Source organism: Pteropus medius, unplaced genomic scaffold (assembly GCF_902729225.1).
Source record: "Pteropus medius unplaced genomic scaffold, Ma_sr-lr_union100, whole genome shotgun sequence".
NCBI lineage: Eukaryota > Metazoa > Chordata > Mammalia > Chiroptera > Pteropodidae > Pteropus > Pteropus medius.
Genome location: NW_024352786.1, coordinates 15,427,507 through 15,444,520, shown reverse-complemented (window position 1 = coordinate 15,444,520; position 17,014 = coordinate 15,427,507). Strand labels below are relative to the sequence as shown.

The window sequence follows — 17,014 nt, the reverse complement described above, 5'->3', positions numbered from 1 at the left end:
TTTAGTTGCCACCATTGTGCTCCTTGACTAAGTACTCTTCCTCTCTTATTCCTTCAAATAACTGAGCTTAGCGCAGTTTTGTGAAATCATAATGTTTTCATTGTTTGAAAGTACTCATTCTATCTGTCACATATTACGTAGGAGTATAACTTAGGCTACTGAAGGCCCGGTGGAATAATGTCAAATGCATGGTACAAATAATTATTTCAACAAACATTATTTTCTCTTTCCATTACTTTCAACTCTCTAGTTATACAATCACATTAGTGTTTTAATATTAACTCTATGGCTTTTCCTAACAATAAGAAAATAGCATTCGAGTATTTATCAACTCTCTTTACTATCCAGGCCATTCATTTCAAGTATTTTATTACTATAAATTTTGCAACTAGTTATGTTCTCCACAGCTTGCTACCGCACAATAGTCAGCCTACCGATAATTTCCATTTGCCAATTGTGTAGGGTATTCAGTATTATAATCTATGTGATCCAGCAGAGGCTATACGTGTGGAAACAATCACTGTGTGAAATAGTTCATAGACCCCATGCATATATGTTTTTAGAATAAAGATTGTGATACCATAGTTCTTTATAAGTTGACTAATTGACAGCTGGCAAATGCATCATTGTGTAAATCTATGGTTATTAATAAACAGAAATTAGATGTGTCTTATAAAGGACAGGTTTCCAAAGAGTCACTAATTTTGGAATGATCTTTGCTTGAACCATTAAGATCAATTTAAATGATGGGAAAAGATAATAGATTTCCCCTCACTGTTCAAGGACTTCTTTATAAAACAAAAGAAATTTCCAGTACCATATTATACAGGTTTTTTTTTTGGTCTTCTATGTTTTCTTCTCCAAATTTTCCATAGTATATACAAATAGAAGGAGAGGGGAAAACATTTATTGTTTAGAAGAAAGAACTGTACACTCTAAATGATTCCCTCATGTTTATTCAGATATGAACAAAGCAAAACAGATAAAACAGAGCACCAACTCTTGGTAACATCCTGGATTTACCAGAGAAATATTCAATCAACAAAAATATATTGGTAAGTTACTAAGTACCAGTAATATTACTTTGTACTAGAGATACAGGTATGAATAAGACTTGGTTCTTTCTTTTGAGCAGCTCGTGGTAAAATAAGCAAACACAGACATATAAACAATAAGAAATATGTTTACATTAGGGATAATAATGAGGGATACTGGAATAAAAAATAGGGAATATTTAATTAATCTGTGTGTGCTTCATTATCTAAATATGGATTTGGTTGATTGTACTCTATTGTGATTAAAAAGGCATTTCTGTTGGGGACTTTCTACAGAATTAGAAAAACTAGAGCAATAGTTCTAAACACAACCAGAAAGATTATATTATGGCAGAGAGGCTATCATTAGAAAAGGGAAATACTAAAGAGAATAAGATATACTAAATTCATAATTTTCCACTGTTTGTATGTGATCGATTTTTATAAAATTGTATCTGGTGCCTCTCTCTTTTTCTTTCTCAGCTCTTTTAAAAATTTCTGTTATAAAATATCCTTTTCCGCTCTTGAATCTTTGCTTTGATCTGTTAGAGAAGAGGTTTTAGAAACATTTGCCATGGCTAAGAATGTGCTGTAGGCACAGTTTCCACTTATACAAGTTTGATGCTACAATATTCTCCTGTTTCATGAAATGTAAGTCTGCCAGCCAGACTTACAATCATGAATCCGCAAGGCCTCTTTCAGGCTAGTTACATATGATCTAGGTAGTTGTCAGGTAGCAGAAGCATCTTTGAGTGCTTTTTAAATCACAACAGCAAGAAAATGAGAAAGGGAAAGTCTGATTCAGCCAACCGATGCTCAAAATGTGATAATGTGATTCTGTCTTTAATAATTATATTAACTCTTCTTTGGAGAGCATATTTCCTATTGATAATATATAGAAGAAAACAAAATGATGTAAATAAAAACTATTTCTAATATGGCATTTATCTTAGAGAAAAGTATATGTGACTCTGAAAAAGCAAAATTGATATAAATAAGGCAAAGGTATTTGATAACAAATGATATATATGTTTTTAAGTCATATGTATGTTCAAAACAGCATTTCTTAATATATATTTTCCATGAATGTGTCTGGCAAACCATATTTCTTTAAATACATAAAAGCTGCCTTTGGAAATACTTGGATATCAAGAGAAACAGAATCTACTTAATGGTTATTCTCTTTATCGAAAGACAAATATTTGTTCTTCCTTGGAAATTTCTTTTTTTCTCTCTCTCTCTTAAGACCTTTAACTGATTGGTTAAGGCCCACCCATGTTGTTGAGGATCCACCACTTTACTCAAAGTTTATCAATTTAAAATTAATCTCATATAAAAAAAACACTTTCAAGGATATCTAGATTGGCTTTTGACCAGTTATCAGGGTGCCATGACTTAGCCAAGGTGACACACAAAATAAATCATAACACATAGCATCTTTTAAGTTAGTTTAAATAATATTTGGCTGAAAGAAATATCTGAAATCTAGTTCAGTGCTCCCAAATTTTCTGCAAGCCAACATATCAAAACTGTAACAGTTGTATATTTGAACAAAAAACTTTAGATGCCCATGTGATAGAAATAATTATCTTATTATCTCCTGTTTCTAATAACCTTATCTATATATGCCTTTCAAAAGAAATGACCAGTAAATATTCAAAGTGCCTGGATCTCAGATTTATAATTTTCTGTCCTCTCTACCACAGTTTCCCCTCCTTCCCTAAGAATTCAACTCAATTTTGCATTACTCCTCACTGGGATTTTTTGTTCTCACAACTAATTTGGAAACAACATTTTCTATACTTCATCAAATTATCATAGTTTTATCATCATCATTTCAACTCTATTGAAATAGACTTAGTGAAATTTGCTGGAAAGAAATCAACTCCTCCTCTTGATGCACACCTACATTCATTTATTTATTCATTCATTATTCATTAAAATATTAAACAAATATGTATGGAAGAAAGTCTGTGTGCTTTGGTCTGTATAAAATTACCTGGAGCATGACTATCACAAAGATGAATAAGACAAGATTTCTATTTTCAAAAACATTTGAGTTTGATATAAGACAGATTTGCAAAATTATAAGTACCTTATTAAAGTATAAAGAAACCTTGATAGGACCATAAAGGAATAATAAACTAATTTTGTTTGGATAAGTAAGACAGAAAAAAGTGGCGAATAATGGTTTGAGAATGGGAACAACTTATGCAGGAGTATGAAAAAGTCACAGGAGTATAAAAATGTATGCCATGACAGTGAATAGTGAAAATTCAATACTGCTGGAAGAGAGGCTATAATTGGTAAAAGATGAGATCAGCAACAACCATACATTTTGATGAATCTCGGGTATCATGCTTACAAGTTTTAACTTTATCATCTTAGAATGGGGTCATAAGAAATGTGCAAATGGATAATTAATACAACAATTATTTTTAAGGTTGGGTATTCTGAGAATCTTATAGATGATGTATGGTAATGAAGATATAAATTATTAAAAAGAAAGCCACTTAGTAGTATATATCAATAGTGAAGCCAAAAAACCAGTAACGGGTTTTTTTCTTTTTTATCAAAAGTCCTCATTAGTATAACATGTGAAGTCTTTAGAAAAGATAGAAGTTTAGACACAAATTTAGGTTTTCTAAATTGGAATTTTAGGAGAGACTTCATTATGTATATATTAAAATTGTTCACAGGTTTATCTGTGCTTATAATTTGCACAGAACCAATAGAAAATTTCAGTGAACACAGAAGACAGAAATAGATTAAAGACACTTTTCTGAACTGGAACCAAAATACATTGATGATGTGTTCTAATGGTTGAGGTATAATGTTGTGTTGATTATGACTAAGTAAACACCGATGATATATGAAAATATTAGGACACGAGAGAAAAATCTTTGAAACAATATAAAAGAAATCAGTTTTTAATATATAAATGTTGGATTTTATCAACGTGATAAACTGCAAATTAGTTTAATTCTTCAACAGATGCCTCACTATGTATGTACATTTATACAGTTTTAGAAACGTATTTACATTTTATGTAAAATTACTTATACGTTACTACTTTTATTTATGTAATATTGTAGTTTCCATGATATGTTGACCAATGATATTTTCTTTATTTTCCAGTACAGGAAAGATTTGCAGAGATATTTCTTTTTGTTTATTTTAATATTTTTGATGACTGGGTTCATAGTTCATTTGGGTACTTTGCATGAGTGGGTAACTGACTTCAAGATTTGATAGCTAGTGACATGATTCCATTATGAATCCTCAGGATAAAGCTTCTCACTGCCTATAATAGGTGATTAATTTCTCATATGATGTTTACTGTCATCTCATAAATCTCCCTGGATTTACATGTTTAACTAATTATTTTTTTTCCCAAGTGAGGCATCTAATTTCTGTAAAATTCTTGAAATAATCTGTTCATAGTATGTATTTCTCAAACTGTATGCTCGTTTTATATTTCTGTTTCATGTGATATATACTTTCTAGGAATTAAAATATTTTCCTGGAACTTGATACATTTTTAGAAATTTGATTTTTTTAAAATCTAAAATTATAGGAGATAATTCTTCTAAATGTATCAAAATGATAATACATATTTGTATATAGTTGTAAAGGTGTTATTATTTAAATATTAATACGCAATTATGACAGTTTAATTATCTATATTTTTAGGTAATAGGCAGGCAGATGCGCTAGAATATATATATTTTTCTATTTTATCAGTGTAAGGACTCACAATAAGAAATCACAAAGGAAACTTCTGAAAATGCAAAAATTCTAGGTTTTTATCTTTTAAAATGGCTTCCATCAATTACTAAATGGGCTTGGAACTATTTATTTTGTGAATGGCAGTGACTTACATTTGAAAGCACACAATTTACTTTCGGTAGACAGGATTTAAGATGCTCTCGTGATTCCTGTCCCCTGCTGTATAGCCCTGTATCACACCCCTTCTTGAGTTCTAGCAGAACCTGTGATTTTGTTAGTAATCAATTGACTTTGATTTCATCAGAAAGGAGACAGTCTGGTGGATATTTTTAATCAAACAGGCCCTTAAAAAGACAGAGCCTTTTCTGGAGTCAGAGACATTGGAAGTTGAGATGGCCCATGTAGGAGGCCACCTGGCTAAGAACTGTGAGTAGCCTCTAGGAACGAAAAGAAATTTAACTTGGGGTGGAGAACACACAATGAAATATACATATGATGTATTATTGAATTGTACACTTGAAACCTATAAATTTTATTAACCGATATCACTCCAATAAATTTAATTTAAAAAAAAATAGGAGTCGAAAGTGGTTCCTGTCCAACAAACATGAAGAGAATGAGGGCATCACTCTAAATAAACACAAGAAACAATTCTGCCAAAAATTATTTGAATTTAAAGGAGAACCTTCAGCTCCAGAAAGGAGGGCAACTTAGGTAACATCTTGTTTTGAGCCTTGTGAGATTTAATTCAGCTATGGACGGATTTCTCTAGAAACTGTGAGACAGCAAATAGGTGTTGTTCTAAGTAGCTAAGTTTGTGACAGTTTGTTAGACAGCACTGAAAAACTAATGCTCTTATTTTTTTCTCTGGAAATACTATGTGTATATACAAATATAAATTGAGAGCTATACCAGACTTTGAATACAAAAATGTAAATTCTCAAACTTAAAAGTGCCTTGAAAACTATACTTTTTCTGTTCATCTCAGAAGCATAATTCAACTATCAAAACAGTATTGCCTTATTTCTTCTTTGACTACCTTATTTCCTTTCCAGTTGGTATTATCCTGTTTTTAAGTCTCTTTTTCTGTTTGGATTGAATCAGGTATTCCATGAAAAAGGACAGCAGCCAACAAGGAGACTGGGTTTCCTCAGTGAATGGAAAGTGAAGGAAGAAATACATCTTTTAACTTTAACATTAAATTACATTCAATACTAAAAATGGAAGGCATTTCTTAAGGATTTATTAACTGTGGAATTCACAAAAATAGTGTTACCTTAGCAACTCCTGACACAGAAATTAAGCTGTCAAAATCTCGATCATTCAAAAGGGGTCACTGATCTTCGTGTCAACACAGCAGATGAAAAAGAGCTGCAGAGATGTACTTTGCCAGATTTTTGAACTCTAATAAACAAGTCAAGCTGTGTTTATGAACTCCCTAAAATAGACAAGTTGAGAATATAGTAGCATCTCTGTGTGCCACAGTGGATTTACAGGTAGTTGGACATCACACACAGTAACAAAGGAGTCTTCATTTACTTCCTCCTTTTCTAGGGAGGAATATGAGATGTACCACAGAAAGCCAATACTGAGACAGCTCCAATACTGGCCCAAAGTCATGCCTTTATTACATAGTCTGTCACTGAGAAGAGCTCCATTAGGTTAGTGTTTCTCTTGAAAAACTCTGGGGTGCCTTACAAAATGAAGCATGGAGAGAAATCAGCATGAGATTCTGAAGTCCTTAAATATACTAAGTAAAGCTATCACTGGTGTTATTTTGCTGAGATAAAAGAGAAATTGAGAAATTTAAAAAAAGAAATCCAGTGTAACTTGGTTCTGCAAAGCAACTCTGAATAGGTAGCACAGATACAAATGTAGCTAGCTTAGCTCTTAATAAACTTAATATTATTGAGGAAGTTTTTCAGATTTCAGAATATACAATTCACATGTTTGCATTGAAGGCCAGCTTTTGACCATGTCATAGCATATGTATTTTAGACAAGTAAAGTGAAGAGGACCAGATTTATTTCTGGTGATTCATTTGTCTTTTAGAAATATCTTATTTTTTAGACTTCTCTTAATATGCTTGAAACAACAGCATTTCACTACTTTGGGCATCTAACTTGGTACCAGTTGTGTCAGCAAAAGAAAATCTGTTTCAGTTTTAGCACAACTCAACTATGTTTCATTCTGACTGCATTTCTGCTCCTCTTCTTATTCCTGATTGTGAAAGAATGAATGTATGGTTGCTCAGTTCTTTAGCCAGATGTAGGCTAACAATGGCTAAATAACAGTCTTCCAAAGATAGCCACAGCCTACTCCCTGGAAGCTCTGAATATACTTAGTTTACATTGCAGAATGGACTTTGTAGATGTGGTTAAGTTTACAAACTTTGATATGCAAAGATTATCTTGGATTAACCGGATTAGCCCATCTGATTACATGGACCCTTAAAAGTAGAAACATTTCTCCAGTCAGAGTCAGAGAATGGTAAAAAAAAAAAAAAAACTAGCGAGAGTGATTTGAAGTATAAGAACTTCAGCTGCTGTTGCTGGCCCAGTGGATGAGGCAGCCCATGTGCCAGGTACACAGGCAGCCTCTAGCAACTGAGAATAACCCCAGGACTAGAACCAACAAGTAAGCAGGATCTGCAATTATATGAATCTGGATAAGCTGGAATTGAATGATCTTCCAGAGCCTCTAGACAAGGACCTAGCTCTGCTCACATCTTGTTTTTTGTCTTGTGAGACTCTAAGCAGAGAAACCAAAAGATCCTACCAGATTCTGACCTATAATACCTGTGAGAAAATAAATTTTTATTGTTTTAAGATACTAAATTAGTAGAAATTTTCATGGTAGCAATAGAAAAGTAATATACTCAACTGAAAAAAAGCTGCTCTATCATGGCCTTTGGTCTTTGACTCAGTCTAGTCCTAAATTTGTTACTTAGTGGTTTACTCTAATTCCTATCATTTTTTGTTTTGTTTTGTTTTGTTTTGTTTGCGGTTCTTCTTGCTATGGTTCTAAGTGTGTGCAAGTATATTTTACATTTCGACTCCAGCTGGAAATTCTAGACATTTAATATTATAGTAGTCACCTTCTTACTCTAGGAAAGATTTTGGGAAGTACAGTTTTATAACTGTATACACTGTTGATCATAGCTGAAAATCTAAGCACTGTGATACTCACTAGTGTGGTCATGTTTCTGAAGAAAATTTCTCAGAGGAGTGTTCCACAGACCAATGAGATAGACCTGGGCCTGGAGCCAATTCTGGAAGTCCGGCCAGCACTAGATATCCACAAGGAGTCTGAATTGTGGCCACAATCAAAGAATACAGGCAGAATACTAACATATTGCAATTGGGCCCAGTCTATTGTAAGCTAACTTCCTGCCCCTAATCTTGAGGAAATAGAGTCAATAGTTATTTTAATGTTCTTTTCATTGAACACAGATATGATGTCAACTGGCAATGGCTACTTCTTTATCTTCAGAATGTTGATTGTTGCTGCTTCCCTATTCTCTTCTTCCCCTTCCTTCTGAATATTGTAAAGGTACATAATACACACACACACACACACACACACACACACACACACATATACACACACACACACACACACACACACACATATTCAAACATCAATGACTTTGGGATTGTTTTACATGTTCACAATTCAAAGACACATTTACACTTTGGAGATTATGTTCATCTAAATGTGAGAGAAAAAAAGGACACAGTCATGCATAGTTTAACAATGGAGATGTTCTGAGAAATGTGTCATTAGATGATTTTCTTGGACAAATATCCTAGAGTGCACTTACACAAATAGAGCCTACTACATACCTAGGCTGTACAGTATTGCTTACTGCTCATAGGCTACAAACCTACACTACACGTTACTGTACTGAATATTGTAATCAATTGTAACACAAATATAAGTATGTGTATGTCTAAACATATCTAAACACAGAAAAGGTACTGCAAAAAATATGGTATAAAAATAAAATTGGTATACCTGGATAAGGTACTTATCATGAATAGAGTTGAAGAATTGAAAGTTGCTCTGGGTGAATCAGCAAGTGAGTGTTGAGTGAATGTGAAGGCCTAGGACATTACCGTGCACTATTGTAGACTTTATAATTTCTGTCCCATAGGCCCTCCCTCTGCTTCTTTCTGATGTGGTCAGAAATAGAGCATCGAAGCTGTTCATGAACAGGGATGTGGGCTTGACTGATTGGAAATATCATGGAAAAACTGTCTGGGTAATGTGTTGATCACTATAATAGTGACCATCAAAGGGAGTGAAAGATGGCCAAGATCAGTAGAAACAAGAGACCAAGATGGAGAGATAAGGGAACATAGGCGTTTGTCATAGCAATATGGTTTTGGCTATTGCATGTTGGAGCAGTGGTCATATTAAGAAAATTTGTGGTATTTGTTTTTGGTTCCATTGATTCTTTGTGGAACAAAAGGCTCTCTCTGGTGTTAAACCGACGTAAGAAATAAAACTTATTTATGCTTCACATTATTATGATGAAAATATTTCTTAAGTACAAGGATAGGCTGGCTCTATACTACCACAGAAAGTTTTTACTAAAGTGGCAATAGAATTTAATATTTATACAGGTAGCTCCTATAGACTTGTGTTTTTGTACAGGATCTTAGGTCCTCAACAAAGAATTAACAGAAATGTACTCTGAAGACCAGCAAGCTAGATCTGAGAGGACTATAGCATCCTCTGAATATGTAGGGCTGTGGGGACAGGCTGCTCTATGATGACATAGATCAGTGGCTGTCTGATTGTGATGTAATCTGTGCACTCAAAACTAAGGTCCTGTGAGTAAGATGGAAAGTATTGTCAAGCCCTACAGATATTGCTCCCATTGGAGAAAAATAAAATCCTCCTGAACCATGTATTATTCTATTTCCTAGAGGAAACTCAGCTAAATTATAATCTTATGAGATCATTGTCGTATATGGGGTCTGTAGTTGACCAAAATATTGTTATGTGGTACATGACTATATTTGTTGATTCTCATTTAAAGAACCAAGTTTCTATGATAGGTTAGATAAACTAATATGCAACTTAAGTTTTCACTTGTTCTTTTATAAAATCAACATATCTTTATGTAATGGCCACTATGACAGATACTAGAGATACAGTAGTAATATTAAACCTACCTTCATGGAGTTTTATTGCAGGAGAAAGACAGATATAAAACAGGTGATATTATAGTAGAAAAATCTCCATTGTATAACAACTTATAGGAAAATCGAGGTATTTTGAGGCAAGGTAGACTGAGTTAAGATAAAAAATTTTCTGAATGAAGTAATATTGAATCATATAATATGACATATAATGATTCAATAAGAACTGATAGAGCAAATTCATGGATGAAGGAATTGCTACAAAGAGAAAATAACACTGAAGATTTTGAGATAGAAGATGATTGACACATTTCAAAATAACAGAAAGCTAATGTGATTGGATTGTAATGAGGGCAAGGAGACAATTGGCTAAGAATGAAAAGCATGTAGGCACCAAATTATGATGGTGCTCAAAAAATTGTTAAATTTTATAAACTTTAACCTAAGAGCAATAGGAAAACATTAAAGTGATCAAAACAAGAAAATGAAAGAATCAAACACACACACACACACACACACACACACACACGCACAGATAAAATTAACCTCTTACACATACATATGAGATTCCAGTGAAATACTTGTAGAGCAGTTTAAAAAGTTGTGTTATGTAGTAACGAAGGCTTGTAAACTACTTTTAATGAGACAAATGATTAAAAAAGTGTTGAACACTCTCCATACGTTACATTTTGTTCATTTTCATAGAAATTATCATTACAGTAAATTCATGGTGATCAGAAACTCTGAATAAAATCTCACAGATAATCTTTGAGAAAAATAATTTTTACATAAATGATGCTCATGAAAAAGAAAGTAAATGAACTGACTGCTAATAGTGTAAATATTGGGATGATTCTTTAATACTTTTCAGTATAATATTATTGGCAAATAATTATACTCATCTAAATCTTCCTTTCAGTGACAGGAATAACAGTCTTTTCATTATACTTTGACATAGGGCAAGGCTATTTGACAAATTCTGCCCAATGAGCTGTGAATGTAAATAAGTCACTTTCTGGTAGAAGCATTTAATTGCTGATGTAATATTCTCTACTACCTTCCCCTGCCATGCTAATGCTGAAGAAGCACTGTAGTTGAGAGAATGGAACCATAGAAACCAAGCATCCTATACCACTGAGTCATCACTGGAGCTCATAGAGCCACTATATTTTGTGTATGAGTGCAAAATAAGCTTTAATTATCTCAAGTCACCCCAATTTGAGGGTTTTATCTTATGGTAAGTGATTTAGCCTATTTTAATTTGTATGTTATTTTAGTTTTACATTTTATGTTAATTAGGAATAGTACTAACTTTGGTTTAATGGTTTATTGCTCTATCTTAATTTTGAAGGTCTAGTTGTCCATAATTATTCCATATTATTGGTTGTCAAATAACATAAGAGCTCAACTGGATTTGTTTCAGCTCTTCTATTAAAAGTAAGCTTTATTTAAGAGTTCCACTGAAAAGACACCTCCACAATTCTATGTTAAAGTCAACTTTTAAATGGCTCTGAAAGTATTTTAGTCTGCCATTTGAAGTTTATAATTGGATAATTAGGAAGAAAAACTGCATGCTATCATATATCACATAAACATGACAAGTGAACTTTAGGATATTAGGCCATAAATATACAGAAAGAGGTTAATACTCAAGTTTCATAAACTATTTAAAATAGGAAACAGAAGGTTCACATTTTTTTGTTTGTTTTATTCCAAAATGGTCACTGTCGACTTTCTTAAAATAGTGTTTTCCTTAGGTTTTTATAATGTTTCATCCTCCCTGTGAAAATTGTTCTTAATTTAATTATCAAATCCTCTGATTCTGCTTTCAAAAATTATTTTAAATGGGGTCATTCTCAGTTTTTCTGTACTCGATTTGTTAAATCCTTTACACTCAAATTTAAAAATTTATTTTTATTGACATTTCCTTCTTCCTTGAAAACAGGCAGAAAGTCATTAAGTCATCAAGGTTCTTTTCTTAAAATATATGTCATATTGTTCCATGCTTTTAGTTCTCATAGCCAGTCTTTGGGGTTATCCTAAATCATTCCTGAAACTTTACATAAATTAATATCTCTCACATAAGACAACCTGCCTTCATGGTCTCCATACTCTTATACATCCTCAAACTGCTGAATATAAATCTTTATAAGCATTGTTTGAATGATTACAACTTTCTTCCCAATGGCCTTTGCTGGTGTGTGCGCTCGCTCTTTCTCTCTCTCTCTCTCTCTCCTTCATCCTACTGAACAAAGTAAAAATATATAGTTCTAGTTTACAAGATTATCTACAAACTCAAAGTTCCAGTCTTTTATTTTATACCATTTTCACTTCAGTCAAAATAAACTATCTCTTAAAAAAACAACTTTGTTTTCCATATCCATGGCCTGGCTCTCATGATTTTTATATCTATTCATCTACACTTCAAGATATGCTTTGTATGTTCAGTCTTCCATAAATGTATATACAAAATTCATAACAATGATGCCATTCTTTAATGTAATCAACCCTTAAATATCTCTTACTATAAGCCTTTTAAAGGCAATCTGCTCTCTATATCTTTGTTTTTTTCTTACTGCTGAATATATTTATTTTTAATGTTCAACATTTGATAATGGTGACTCAAAACAGCATGACTTATTTATGATAAAATATTTCATATTCTACTTGTATGACTTCAAAAGCATAAAATTTTGTTGTCCATTTTATAAACAATAACAAGAAAAGAAAATGGCTGCATTGGTATTCCTCAACTGTTTAGAACTGAAATGATATCGACTTTTCTGAAAGTTTCCCCCTTGGAAGAATATATGCTTGTCTCTGCACGATAGGCACAAAATAATAATTAGCATTTGACAATTCTGCCCTGAGACTTGGAGTCTCAAATATTCACTGAAGTAATTTAGAAGGCATTTGATAAGGTGAACTGATGATTAGATGTAGGTTAAGTCCCAGCATAAACTTTCTCAAATTGTTCTACTAAATTCAAGGCACTGATTAAGAGAGGATTAAGTGGTGTTCAAGAACTACTTTATAATCTGTAAGGTAACACAGGGGCTATTTTATTTCTTTATCCTACTTTTAAAAGCTATTTTAGGCAAGAAGTAGCTCACATACCTATTTAATTTTTTTATTATTATTATTTTTTATTTTTTACAATATTCAGGCATTGTATACACCTACAGTGTTCTGGTTATTTAAGACTAATGGGTTCTTATCTCAATTATAGAAATAAGTAATTTTCAGTTTGTATTATACTCAAATGCTGCTTGTATTCTTAGGAAAGATTAGAGTTATAAAATTATATTTTTCTATTAACTACAATATTTACCTTTAATGGGTTACTGAATAATAATAGGACTTACCAAGTTAGCTTAATTAACATAAAAATTGCAGTTCATAGTCAACAGATTATACTCTAACATTTTAGTTAGACATGACATAAAGCCCTTCAAAATCTGCCCCTGCTAACTTCTGCAAAACGAGGTCCTCTCTCATCTCTTGAGGATCACCAAGCTACTCTTTCTTTTTGAATAACCCACTGTATTATTTTTGTTTGCCTTTTCATAACCTTAAATGTTTGCACTCATTATTTCCTCTATATTTTTACCTGAAATGTCTTTTATTTTTTTTTCTACTTAGGAGATTTTTAAAAACTTCTTTATGAGAACCGTTGCTGAAATACAGTGATAATTCTTCATTAGATTAAATTAAGAAATGCTATCAACTCTTTAAGAAAAGAGAACATATAAAACTTATATTATCCAACCTTGAGAATCCTGAATATAACACCTTGTGATATATATAATAAATATTTAATAAATATTTGTTGGCCAAATTAATTGACAGGGAAGGGACTACTTGTATTCAAAAATAGATGTTTAGAAGTCAGAAAGATACCATAAGGTATGAAAGGCTGCTATTGTAAGTATAGCTGGGTAAGACTTAGATGATTTTTTTAAATGTGTTTCAGGACTTTAATCTGTATATTTATCTGTCTATCTATCTATTTGTCTGTCTGTCTATCATCTATCTATCATCTATCTGTCTATCATCATCTATCTATCTATCATCATCTATTTATATTTCCTTCCTAGAGGCAGAAAGATAGAAACACACCTATTATAGAGGTTCTCCTTTGATGAATTTTAGAAAATTCATTGTCTACATAAAATATTAACAGTATAAATTAAAATGAAGAAAAATTACTATACGTAGACTATGTTGTTACTTACCCAAGTGATTTCTCATGAATTATGTTTATTTTTGTTTAATTTCCAGAAACAATAGATAGTACTCTAACTCCACAGTCTAAATATTTATACTTTAGTGTTATCACTTGTCTTTGGGGTATTTTCATATGGCTTTACTCTTTTTTTTTTTTTAAATTTGGTTGACTTTACAGACTGCAAGAACTTTGTCAGCTTACAATCCTTTATTTTTTTATTTTTTAAGCCTACAGCACTAGGTCTTCCTAGGTGGTCTCCCATTCAAGTACTACCTAGGCCCGACCTTGTTTAGCTTCCGAGATCACACAGGATCGGCCTTGTTCAGGGTAGCATGGCAGTAGACTGGCTTTACTCTTTTATGATGGGCACCATTTGTTCTCCACATGGAGTTTGAAATTTTAAGTGACGATAACTTAATACGTAGCAGAAAACTTTTTTCTTTTTTCTGTTTTTCTTTTTTAAAAATTTCATGTGCAGTAACTTTTTCTACCCTCTTCCTCTATCTACTTGAACGTGTCCTTTTGGGAGGAATTTTCAAATAGATAAAATATTAAAGAGTACAAACACACTAAACAATTTTCTTTTAGGTATTTTCTCAACTAGATCATATTCCTCTTTAGTTATTTGTGAATCATTCATGAACTTTGACATCTCATGTTAATTGATTTTCATGTCAATTGGCATAGTGCCTGCTGTATTGCAGATATTGAATGAATGTATAAATTAAGTAAATGAATGAATGATTGGATGAATAAACTAAATATCCATTTAGATTAGCGGTGAGAATTATTTTCTCAAATGCAGTTGAGGAAATAGAAATAAAAAACGCAAGCTATTTATAATGCATTCAGAAAGTTTGTTATATCAGTCAGAGTTAATAAGGAAAGAGAAACTACATGTTTATCTGCATGGGGAAAGTTTAATATATATATATATATTTTTTACTGTAACAGGGAATAAAACTTACTGACCAGTAAGAAGTAAAGAGAAATTTAAAGGACATAGGAATGTTAGATATAAAGGTCAGCCGCTAATCCTAGAATTGAGATAGAGAGCATTCAGGGAGAAGTATACATCTGTGACTCGTTTAATGACAGAGAAGTCACTGTGGGATTGCACTGGCGGAACTGCACCGGAGGAACTTCTTAAATGATGAGAAGAGGGCTTCATGTAGAGGTATATCAGTGAGATTAAAAGACATTTCGGCTTGGGGACCATTACAGGGGAATTCTGGTAGAAGCTATGACACCTGGGTGCTACTAGCTGCCATCACTGCAGGAGTCTGGCACTAAATAAACTGTGTGTACTACAGAAGCTCGGGCCTGGGGATGTCACCCATCATGCAGGATCCTGGTACTGGAGAAACCAACACATACTATAAGAGACTACCTCTCAGAAGTTGTCTGCACTGCAGAAAGAAGTTTGGTTCTTTAAAACCCGCCTTGTTCCAGAAGTCCTATCACAGAAAAGCTGCACACACCACAGGAGCCAGACACTGGAGAAACCATGTTATTGTAATAGCTGGTGAAGGGGAGCATGCAAGAACGAAAACAAAATCACCTTTCCCCTTGCAGTGTCTCTAGTGCTTTCTACTGACAAAGATCAACATCATTCCGGTTGTCAAAGGAGAAATATTAATAGAACCAAGCTCCATTTCCATAGAGCAGGCAATGAAGGATGAATTTGGAGCTGAGAGGCAATCATTTGATAACTGACACCCCTATAACATGAAAAGTGAATGAAGGGAGGAGAAAAAACAAAGTGAAATTTAAGGAGCATGAACTCAATAACTAGAGAAATTATCAGTTTGCTTTATAGGAATCACAATGCTTAAGAATGAGGAAACAAATAAGAAAAGAAAGGAAGGTAAATGGTATAAGAAAATAAATGACAATGAAATCATATATACAAGAGCAAGTGAAAATAGGAACAAAATTTAAAAATATGCATGCATTAACTTGCATTTATAATGAAGAGATGTCATACTAAGATTACTTTTCTATAGTTCTGTATCTACAGTCTTTTGAAAATAATATTATTGAAATTGACATTTTAGAGTAGTTTTAGATTTTAGATAGCAAAGTTTTGGGAAGTTACATCACAACATCAGTATAAACTTTTTTTGATAATTACAGTATTTAAAATTCTAAATATTTTATAATGTACCACAATTTAGAGTAGTTTTAGATTTTAGATAGGAAAAATGTTGAGAAGGTACATCACAACGTCAATATAAACTTTTAAAATAATTATAGTATTTAAAATTCTAAATATATTTATAATATACCTATTAAGCAGATGACTTTAACAACCAACGGCTTTAGGAATGTCCAACATTAATTAAGTTTTGTAATTTCTAGACAGTATGGATAATGTATGAATATACTTACTTAAACATTATGACTCATATCTCTGAAATATGTGAAGAGCTATGCACTGATAAAAAATAAATTTTCTTTTTCATGGGAAATTATCACTAGTATATGTTAATAGGAATCATATATTATTGAATTATATTTAATACATATTTATTCTTAAAGCAAGATTACAGGACTCATACCTTGAAAAGAAAATATCCTCTAAGAATTTACCAGGAAAGGTTTTAAAAGTTATTAGAATTTCCCTTCAACCAAGTTTAAGATGTGCCTTAAAGAAGTTACTAATTCCTGAGACTGCTTGTTAATCAAGGTTATACCTTCCACAAAATAGATATACTTTCTGTTATTTAATTGGGAAATGCTAGCAAATCTAATTTTAATCTCAGTGATTTATATTTTCATTATGTGCTTTTTTTCTTCTCACCGTACAGATTACTTCCAATTGGATTTTAGTTGAAAAGGGGAACATATCAATGATATCGGCATGAAAAAAA

The 17,014-nt window shown here is 32.4% G+C and overlaps 1 pseudogene; it reads right to left on the bottom strand.

The window, feature by feature from the left end:
• Window positions 1-14,366: 14,366 nt before the first annotated feature.
• Window positions 14,367-14,485, bottom strand: LOC120591347 (uncharacterized; annotated as a pseudogene).
• Window positions 14,486-17,014: the final 2,529 nt, after the last annotated feature.